The 5981-nt window shown below is 46.8% G+C and overlaps 1 long non-coding RNA gene across 1 annotated transcript in view; it reads right to left on the bottom strand.

Moving 5' to 3' along the window:
- LOC109313218 overlaps positions 1-5981 on the bottom strand; it is an 11498-nt gene that overhangs the window by 3817 nt on the left and 1700 nt on the right. The window contains exon 2 of the long non-coding RNA XR_002101993.1: positions 3548-3551. This is a non-coding gene — a long non-coding RNA (uncharacterized LOC109313218). The remainder of the gene's footprint in view (positions 1-3547; positions 3552-5981) is intronic.

The raw sequence follows: 5981 nt of genomic DNA, 5'->3' as shown, positions 1-5981 counted from the left end.
TATATGTTTGTATGAACCGGAAATGAGTTGTAAGAGTTCCTGCTTCTGCACACGTGCCCAGAAGAGAGGAGATAAAGCCTGCTGAGAAGTTGTCCCCGCGGGCAGAGTGTGGTCTTTTGTCTTCGCTCTGACCCTATTTGCAAATATACCTTTTGTGTTGCTAATAAAGTGTGTCGGAGACTGAGAGTTCTTCGCCTCCCGAGAAACGAACCGCAGCCATTTCTGCAACAATACCTAGGACCTGGGGCTTCCTCCTTCCCCAAGCTCCATCCCAGGCCTTCAAGTTCATCCTTGCAGGGGAACAAGCTTAGCAGATGCATGTTATTCCCCTGCTGGCTAGTGTGATGCAGTGGGTGTCCTCTCTAGCTGAGGGTGGGGCATTACCTGGTTTTTAAAAAAGGAGAAAAGGAAATTGGTGCAGATGAAGTGAGGAGAGTGGTACTCGGTCCATCTGCAGGTGGAGCTTGGGGAACCCCCGCAGTGGGAGGTTCACCTTCAAGAATGCCAGGATACAAGCAGCTGCTGTGGGGTGTCACAACATCCCCAGCAAGGCTGAACACCCTCTTGCTTGGAACACTGGTAGGTGGACATGACAGGTGCTGCTGGGCAACTGTGGCCACATCGTGCCACATCTGGCTGCAGCTTGCTTCGTAGGTCAAGGGGTCGCAGTCCAATGGCTCCAAATCCTCAGCGAGATAGGTAGCCACCAAAGTCCTGGTACTACCTTCCCAAGGGTGGGGTCCAGTGTGTTTGGACCCCAGCATTGAAGCCATGCCCTTGGCCCACCTTGTCAGGGGCTGGTGTAGAGGAGACTGGCTGGTGCTGGTGCCAGTAGTGGTGCTGGGAGTGCTGCCATGGGAAAGTGGAACCCCCTCTTCCACATCCCCTCACTTCTGTCCTTTGGCCTCCCTGACTTTGTTCACCAGTTCCTGCATCCAGTGATTTGAGGGTTTTGGTGCTGCCAGTGCACATGCTGCCCTTCACCCTCAGCTCACACATGCATGCCACCATGTGGACTATACTGGACCAAAAGGTATTTAGCTGTCTCCGGATGCCCTTCTTCAGCCACCTGACCAGTGCCTGCATGTCTGCTGACAGCAGCCTGCCCTAATCAGAAACCTTGATCCCCATGGAAGCTCTTCATTAGGTTCTCCAGTTCCCTCACTAGGGGGATCACGTGACTGAGATGGGCACTGCTAGTGCTAAGGGTCTCGGTGGCCTCAAGGAAGGGCTTGAGGACCACCAAGATCTGGGAGATGGTACCCCATACAGCTCTGCTCAGGGTGGGCCACTGATTCCAACCTCCCCAAGCAAGGCCTTCTCATGCCTGTCCTTCTGTTGTTCCACCAGTCTTTTGAGCATCAGGTATGTGGAGTTCCACTGAGTCGCCACATCCTGCATGATTTTGTGCTGCAAGATGCTCAGCTCTGCCTGTTTGTCCTGCAGGATCTTGCCCCTCTTGATGCTACAGTAGAAGTAGCCCACCACCTTCCTGCATTTTGAAATCAGCTGGCTTGAAGGAGTAGTGGTGGTGGTGCCATCAACAGCAGCCCTGTCCCCCTTCAAGGCATCCCTGACTATGAGGTGCAGCCTGTGAGCCACACAGCAGATGCCAACACAGTTGGCATCACGGACAGCCTTGACCATATTGGCCCTGATGTTCGTGACATGAACCTGGGAGTGAGCTTGACCTACCCAACAAGCTACTCCTGCACCATGAAGTTCATGGCCACCATGATCTCCCTTGCTGTGTGGGACTCATCCAGCACCTTGGCTCAGAGGAGAGCCAACTGACAGCCTGACTGATCACATCAGTGCCCTGTGAGGGAGAGGTAGGCATGATCATCATCCTGGCTGCTCCAGATGTCTGAGGTGAAGTGCAAGGCTAGCTGTAGCCCTGCCATGTGCAGCTCCTCCCTCAAGTACTCCCTGCATGCCTCATACAGGAAGGGTATTACCATCCTGATAAGTGTGGTGCATGCAGGTACTTGGTAAGATAGGGCACAAGTGCCATGAGCTGCCTGAACCCTGGCTGCTCAACTAGAGAAAATGACTGGATATCCAGAGTAAGCATCTCCCCAGTGTTCTGGGTGATCTTGCTCACCTTTGCAACTCCCCGCCCCTCCTTTCTGTTCACCTTTCCCCTACTGTTCCAGGGTGGCCTGCCTCTGCTTGGGGGGCGGGGCAGGGGCAGGGGCTTTGGAGCAGTTGGGGGACTTCCCTTTGGACATGCTCACCCTGGTGCCAGATTGAGCAGGAAGAAGAGCATGGGGGTGCTGCCTCCTGAGATGCAACAGCATCACTGTGGTGGCAAAGTGTTTCATGTCCTTGCTCTGGCTGATCTGCCTGCAGCAGTGCTGACAAGTAGCAAACCTGGGATCATCTACCAGCTCAAAATGCTCCCACACTATGCTACTCACCCACTTCTGGGTTGAGGGTGGGGATGCTGCCTTATGCCATTCCTCAGCAGGCTGAGGCAGGAGGAGCTGCCTCAGCTGAGCCAGTTGCCTGAGCCTCCACAACCTCAACCTCCTCTGAGGTGCTGCTTTCAAGAGAAGGAAACCTGGGTTTAGGGGAACTTTGAGGGGTGTGGAGAACAAACTCTAATTCCCCCTCAGTCCTGAGAATCACTTGAGCCAGGGTGCTCAGGTCCCCTAGTTTCAGCTCCTCCTCTAGCAGTGGGAAGATAACACTCTGGGAGATAACAGTGGAGTGGTAGGGAAAGTGATTCTGTTGCTGGTGCTTTTTTCTGGAGCTAAGGGAGGTGGTGCAGGGACATCAGGTACAGGTACTACTCCCATCTCCTTGCTTCCCCTGGCAGCAGAATCCTCATGGCTGCTTGGGAAGAGAATGCATCTATGTTTGGTTGGGGGGGAGGGGGAATTGCAGCTCTAGCTCCCCCCCTACTCCCTTTCCCTCCCCTGCCAGAAGACATGGCATCTGCCTTTCCAGCATGCATATTAATCTTTCCTGTGCTGCAAAAGGTGTATTACTGTATGTCTGACTTCTTCTGGGTTATTCTTTTTTCTTCTGGGTTGTGCAATTAGTTTGCTTTGTGGTGTGTGTGTGTGTGTGTGTGTGTGTGTGTGTGTGTGTGTGTGTAGTGGACTGTGGCAGCCTGGTGGATCTGAGTATTGACTATGAATAATAACTAATACATTTGTGTGGTGTTCTTCTGTGATGTTGGTTCTTCTCTTCTGGAGTGTGCAATTATTAGATTGTTTTGTGTTGTGTGTAATGGATTGTGGCGGGCTAATGAATCCAATGGTGGATTATGAATATTAACTATGGTGTGTGTTGCTCTTCTGTGACCTGATGTGTATAATAACTAACTATATACAATCTCTTCTTCTATAAATATATGACTTCTTCTATGATCTGTGTGAGTGTGTGTAATGTGTGGTTCCCTGCACAGTGATGGATCACACTGCCAGGGAAAATACTGAGCTTTCTTTTTTAAAAGTTTGCAAAATAAGAGAGAACAACTATGAATTGAAATAAATGAACTGGAGAAATATAAATAGAGATATCCTAAGCTAAGCTCAACTAAGCTAAGCTAAACATTATCCTATCCAATCCTTTCTAAGGACAAAAAGGAGCAGGTGACTGACTGAGTGTGAAGCAAGCCAGGCAGTCCAGTACCTTTCTGGTGCTCTTTCTCACTCAGAACCAGCCCACAAAAGGCAAAGCAAGCTGCCAGGCAGAAGCTTTTATACTGTTTCTATGTCCCTCCCCCAGACACAGTGATTGGAAGGGCAGTCAGAGACAAATCGCACTCACTGGCCAGCTAGAAATGTCAGTCTTCCCACCGCCAACTCCCCTTCCCTCTTCTAAGTTTCTGTTTCCCCATGAAGACAGCCCTCCCAATCTCTGAATCACTGAAAATTTTCTGAATCTTTTCCAAATAAATTCAGAGGCTCCAAATCAATTTGGAAAGTTTTAAGCTTCTAGCGATTCTATTTGGATTTGAAGATTCATCCTTTGAATCAGTATGAATCTTCTCAAAATCAAATTGTGATCTGAAGCTTCACACAGCTCTACTGCTCAATGCTTCTTTCAGATCACTATATATTACATAATAAATGTTCTAATATGTACCATTGGGCATTTTACTATTAATAGCCTTTCTTTTTAGGAAAGGACTGCTTATTCCTATACTTTCCTTTTCCTGAATAGAATTGTTTGATTTTTTTATTGTGAATGATCTCCTTTGAGAATTTAGCATTTATTTCTCCATAAAATTAATTTGCAACTAATTTGGAATATTTTATTTAGAGAAATTTTGGCCTATGGGCTGTTTGAAACTGGCTGCTTTGACTATGTGCTATTTGCAATTTATGGTTTTGTGATTTTCACCTAAGTGACATGGTACTGTTTCTACTATGTCATTGGATGACTGAAACTTTCAAAGGAGAATAACAAACAGCAAATAATATACTGCATGTGCACTGGAACTAATTTTTAGTTCAGTGGGCGTTTATTCTAGAAAGTATGAAACTTGTGTGATCTACAAATAGAATAATAGGAGAGAAGGTCTAGAGGGGACTTCATGAGGTAATCTAGTTCAACTCCCTGCTCCAAAGGCAGGATCATCCCTGACTAAAAGCATCCCAGCCAAGTGTCTATCCGGTCTCCAAGGATGGAGATTCCACAATGTCTCTAGGTAGCCTGTTCCAATGCTTGACCACCCTCATAGTCAAAAAGTTCCACCTAACCTACAACCTGAATTTCCTCTGCTGAAGCTTGATGCCATTTCTTCTAGTCATGTCCCATGTGGCCATGGAGAAAAGCTCATTTCTGTCCTCTCTATGATCACCCCTCAGGTATTAAAAAAACTTATCAAAATTGCCTTCGGTCTTCCCTTCTCCAGTCTTAATAAGCCCAGCTCTTTCAGTCTTTCCTCTTAACTCTTGATTCCCAGACCTCTAATCATGTGTTGCTCTCTGCAAGACTCTTTCTAATCTGTCCACATCCTTCTTGAAGTATGGGGGACAAAACTAGAGATGGTACTCCCAGGTGAGGTCCCACCAGTGCTGAATAGGGTGGAAAAATCATTTTCTTTGATTTGTAAACAACACTCCCAGGTCCCTGTCTTCAATACTGCAGCCTAGTTACTCATTCTCTAGTCTGTATTTGTGCATGCAATTATTTTATCCCAAGTAGGGCTGTGCAAAATAGCATTGTTTGATTTCAACTTCCTTTTTGCCACTTTGATGGGACAGTGTTTTGTTTTGAGATTTGTTTCATTTCAAAGCACTGTTCCATTTCATTTTTTCAAAACTGTTTTGACACCATTTCGACGTTTTGCCCACAGGCTATAATGGGAATCACAAAACTGCCTATAACTTTGTCATTTCTCACCTTATTTGAATGAAAACAGTAGGGAGAGTAGCCTCATGCCTGCTTGTAGTAGCAAAGAGGCTTCGTCTCAGTTTGGGGAAATGGGGGGGACTTACAGCTGTCCCTCTACTCCCTCTTCCATCCCTCTGTGAAGGCTTGTTAGCTGCCTTTCCAGCCCGCTTCATGGTGCATTTCATAGTGTCTTGTGTTGGCCTTGGTGTGCTGGAAAAGCTGTGTGTCCTTCTGTAATGTAATCTGATGTATGTAACTGTATACAGGCATACCTCGGAGATATTGCGTGTTCGGTCCCAGACCACCACAATAAAGCGAATAACACAATAAAGTGAGTCACACAAATTCTTTGGTTTCCCAGTGCATATAAGAGTTATGTTTACACTATACTGTAGTCTATTAAGTGTGCAATAGCATTATGTCTAAAAAAAATGTACATACCTTAATTAAAAAAATACTTTATTGCTAAAAAATGTTAACCATTATCTGAGCCTTCAGTGAGTCGTAATCTTTTTGCTGGTGGAGGGTCTTGCCTCGATGTTGATGGCTGCTAACTGATCAGGGTGGTGGTTGCTGAAGGTTGGGGTGGCTGTGGCAATTTCTTAAAATAAGACAACAATGAAGTTTGC

This window comes from Crocodylus porosus, unplaced genomic scaffold (genome assembly GCF_001723895.1).
Source record: "Crocodylus porosus isolate Cpor-Errol unplaced genomic scaffold, CroPor_comp1, whole genome shotgun sequence".
NCBI classification, from domain to species: Eukaryota; Metazoa; Chordata; order Crocodylia; family Crocodylidae; genus Crocodylus; species Crocodylus porosus.
Note: the sequence above shows the minus strand (reverse complement) of the source record. Positions and strands in the feature narration are given on the sequence as shown.